Source organism: Anoplopoma fimbria, chromosome 6 (genome assembly GCF_027596085.1).
Source record: "Anoplopoma fimbria isolate UVic2021 breed Golden Eagle Sablefish chromosome 6, Afim_UVic_2022, whole genome shotgun sequence".
Taxonomy (NCBI): domain Eukaryota; kingdom Metazoa; phylum Chordata; class Actinopteri; order Perciformes; family Anoplopomatidae; genus Anoplopoma; species Anoplopoma fimbria.
In genome coordinates, this window is record NC_072454.1 from 4,613,832 (window position 1) to 4,618,916 (window position 5,085).

The window sequence follows — 5,085 nt, forward strand, 5'->3', positions numbered from 1 at the left end:
ATGTATATAACAATATATAATATTATATATATATATATATATGTCATAATATATATATATATATATATATATATATTATATATAATATATATATATATATATATGGTTATATATATATTATAAGAATGAACAACTTGAAAATATGACTTAGGCCATTATTTAAGAATATATATATATATATATATATAAAATATATATAAGAATATACCGGTATATAGGAGGATATATATATATCCACCATGAAAACATCATATATACGTCACTGCATATACTGTGACAAATAAACATTAAATAAAGATAATAAAACATTAAATAAAGATAATAAACATAAAGAAATAGAATAAAACATTAAATGAAGAGAAGGAAACAAAATATAAGATGAAACATTAAAAAATATGTATTAAATAAATAGAATAAAACATTAAATATATATATAAACATTAAATAAGATATAAAACATTAAATGAAGATAATAAAACATTAAATAAAGATAATGAAACATTAAATAAATAGAATAAAACATTAAATATATTTTATATATATAACATTTAATAAATTTAAATGTAAATAAAATATTGAAACATTAAATAAATAGAATAAAACATTAAATAAAGATATTAAAACATTAAATGAAGAGAATAAAACATTAAATAAAGATATTAAAACATTAAATAAAGATAACCGGAAACATTAAATAAATAGAATAAAACATTAAATAAAGAGGATATAACATTTCCAAAGATGAAAACATAAATAAAGATGAATAAAACATCCCAGACGGCTCAACCTCCTCTAGCTATGCTAGCTATAGGAGGTTGAGCCGGTCGGTCCACCGGTACCGGTACCGTGAAAAACGCCGGTAATCCGGCACACCGGTATACAGGAGGATGAGCCGTCCAGATAAACATCCGTGAAAACATCATGACGTGACGTCACTGCACCGCGACTGTGACAAAAGCGAAACATTAAATAAAGATAATAAAACATTAAATAAAGATAATAGATGATATTGCAGCCTTCGTGGCATCAACTTAAGATCTTAAAAATAAGAACTTGAAAATTTAAATATATACATATACATATAAATATATTGTGTTTTATATGTATGAACAAATGTCTCAATAAAGTTAGTGAATTTAAAAAAAAAAAATTTAAAAAAAATCTACCCGGCATGCAATGCGCGGTGATCGCCGGAACCTATTTCCCGGTCACCGGGATTCTACCGGGACGCCTCCTCTAGCTCCCAGACGGCTCAACCTCCTCTAGCTATGCTAGCTATAGGAGGTTGAGCCGGTCGGTCCACCGGTACTGGTACCGTGAAAAACGCCGGTAATCCGGCACACCGGTATACAGGAGGATGAGCCGTCCAGATAAACATCCGTGAAAACATCATGACGTGACGTCACTGCACCGCGACTGTGACAAACGCGAAACATTAAATAAAGATAATAAAACATTAAATAAAGATAATAGATGATATTGCAGCCTTCGTGGCATCAACTTAAGATCTTAAAAATAAGAACTTGAAAATTTAAATATATACATATATATATAAATATATTGTGTTTTATATGTATGAACAAATGTCTCAATAAAGTTAGTGAATTTAAAAAAATAAAAAAAAAAAAAAAATCTACCCAGCATGCAATGCGCGGTGATCGCCGGAACCTATTTCCCGGTCACCGGGATTCTACCGGGACGCCTCCTCTAGCTCCCAGACGGCTCAACCTCCTCTAGCTATGCTAGCTATAAATCCACCGTACGGTACCGTGAAAAACGCCGGTAATCCGGCACACCGGTATACAGGAGGATGAGCCGTCCAGATAAACATCCGTGAAAACATCATGACGTGACGTCACTGCACCGCGACTGTGACAAACGCGAAACATTAAATAAAGATAATAAAACATTAAATAAAGATAATAGATGATATTGCAGCCTTCGTGGCATCAACTTAAGATCTTAAAAATAAGAACTTGAAAATTTAAAAAATAATATATATATATAAATATATTGTGTTTTATATGTATGAACAAATGTCTCAATAAAGTTAGTGAATTTAAAACATTAAAAAAAAAAAAAATCCACCCAGCATGCAATGCGCGGTGATCGCGGAACCTATTTCCCGGTCACCGGGATTCTACCGGGACGCCTCCTCTAGCTCCCAGACGGCTCAACCTCCTCTAGCTATGCTAGCTATAGAAGCCGGTCGGTCCACTGGTACCGTGAAAAACGCCGGTAATCCGGCACACCGGTATACAGGAGGATGAGCCGTCCAGATAAACATCCGTGAAAACATCATGACGTGACGTCACTGCACCGCGACTGTGACAAACACGAAACATTAAATAAAGATAATAAAACATTAAATAAAGATAATAGATGATATTGCAGCCTTCGTGGCATCAACTTAAGATCTTAAAAATAAGAACTTGAAAATTTAAATATATACATATATATATAAATATAGTGTTTTATATGTATGAACAAATGTCTCAATAAAGTTAGTGAATTTAAAAAAAAAAAATAAAAAAATCTACCCAGCATGCAATGCGCGGTGATCGCCGGAACCTATTTCCCGGTCACCGGGATTCTACCGGGACGCCTCCTCTAGCTCCCAGACGGCTCAACCTCCTCTAGCTATGCTAGCTATAGGAGGTTGAGCCGGTCGGTCCACCGGTACCGGTACCGTGAAAAACGCCGGTAATCCGGCACACCGGTATACAGGAGGATGAGCCGTCCAGATAAACATCCGTGAAAACATCATGACGTGACGTCACTGCACCGCGACTGTGACAAACGCGAAACATTAAATAAAGATAATAAAACATTAAATAAAGATAATAGATGATATTGCAGCCTTCGTGGCATCAACTTAAGATCTTAAAAATAAGAACTTGAAAATTTAAATAAATACATATATATATAAATATATTGTGTTTTATATGTATGAACAAATGTCTCAATAAAGTTAGTGAATTTTAAAAAAAAAAAAAATCTACCCAGCATGCAATGCGCGGTGACTGAACCTATTTCCCGGTCACCGGGATTCTACCGGGACGCCTCCTCTAGCTCCCAGACGGCTCAACCTCCTCTAGCTATGCTAGCTATAGGAGGTTGAAACATTCGGTCCACCGGACCGGTACCGTAAAACATTAAATCCGGCACACCGGTATACAGGAGGATGAGCCGTCCAGATAAACATCCGTGAAAACATCATGACGTGACGTCACTGCACCGCGACTGTGACAAACGATAATGAAACATTAAATAAAGATAATAAAACATTAAATAAAGATAATAGATGATATTAAAGCATTAAATGTGGCATCAACTTAAGATCTTAAAAATAAGAACTTGAAAATTTAAATATATACATATATATATAAATATATTGTGTTTTATATGTATGAACAAATGTCTCAATAAAGTTAGTGAATTTAAATAAAAAAAAAAACAAAAAAAAAATCTACCCAGCATGCAATGCGCGGTGAATAAACCTATTTCCCGGTAAAACATTAAATAAAGACGAATGAAACATTAAATAAATAGAATAAAACATTAAATAAAGATAATATAACATTTAGGAGGATAATGAGCCATTAATCCACCGATAATAAAACATTAAATAAAGAGAATGAAACATTAAATAAAGAGAATATAACATTTAATAAAGATAATGAAACATTAAATAAATAGAATAAAACATTAAATAAAGATATATAAAAATTAAAAAATTAAATAAAGATAATGCAAAACATTAAATAAAGAGAATGAAACATTAAATGAAGAGAATGAAACATTAAATAAAGAGAATGAAACATTAAATAAATAGAATAAAACATTAAATAAAGATATTAAAACATTAAATCAAGAGAATAAAACATTAAAATGAAGATAATAAAACATTAAATAAAGATAATGAAACATTAAATAAATAGAATAAAACATTAAAAAAATAATATAACATTTAATAAAGATAATGAAACATTAAATAAAGAGAATGAAACATTAAATAAATAGAATAAAACATTAAATAAAGATATTAAAACATTAAATCAAGAGAATAAAACATTAAATGAAGATAATAAAACATTAAATAAAGAGAATGAAACATTAAATAAATGAATAAAACATTAAATAAAGATAATATAACATTTAATAAAGATAATGAAACATTAAATAAATAGAATAAAACATTAAATAAAGATAATAGATGATGTTTCAGCCTTCGTGGCATCAACTTAAGAACTTAAAAATAAGAACTTGAAAATGTAAATATATACATATATATATATAAATATATTGTGTTTTATATGTATGAACAAATGTCTCAATAAAGTTTTTGAAATAAAAAAAAAAAAAAAAAAATCTACCCGTCATGCAATGCGCGGTGATCGCCGAACCTATTTCCCGGTCACCGGATTCTACCGGGACGCCTCCTCTAGCTCCCAGGCGGCTGAATCCTAGCTATACTAGCTATAGGAGGTTGAGCGGTAATCCGGAATCACACCGGTATAAAGGAGGATAATGAAAAACACTGCATCATGACGGCACACCGGTATGACAGGAACATTAAATAAAGTCCACATATGAAAACATCATGACATGACATCACTGCACCGCTACTGTGACAAACGATAATAAAACATTAAATAAAGATAATAAAACATTAAATAAAGATAATAAAACATTAAAGAAAGAGAATAAAACATTAAATGAAGAGAATGAAACATTAAATAAAGAGAATGAAACATTAAATAAATAGAATAAAACATTAAATAAAGATATTAAAACATTAAATCAAGAGAATAAAACATTAAATGAAGATAATAAAACATTAAATAAAGAGAATGAAACATTAAATAAAGAGAATATAATATTTAATAAAGATAATGAAACATTAAATAAATAGAATAAAACATTAAATAAAGATATATAATAAATTTAAAAAAAAAAAAAAAATGCAATCTAAATCATGAGAATGAAACATTAAATGAAGAGAATGAAACATTAAATAAAGAGAATGAAACATTAAATAAATAGAATAAAACATTAAATAAAGATATTAAAACATTAAATCAA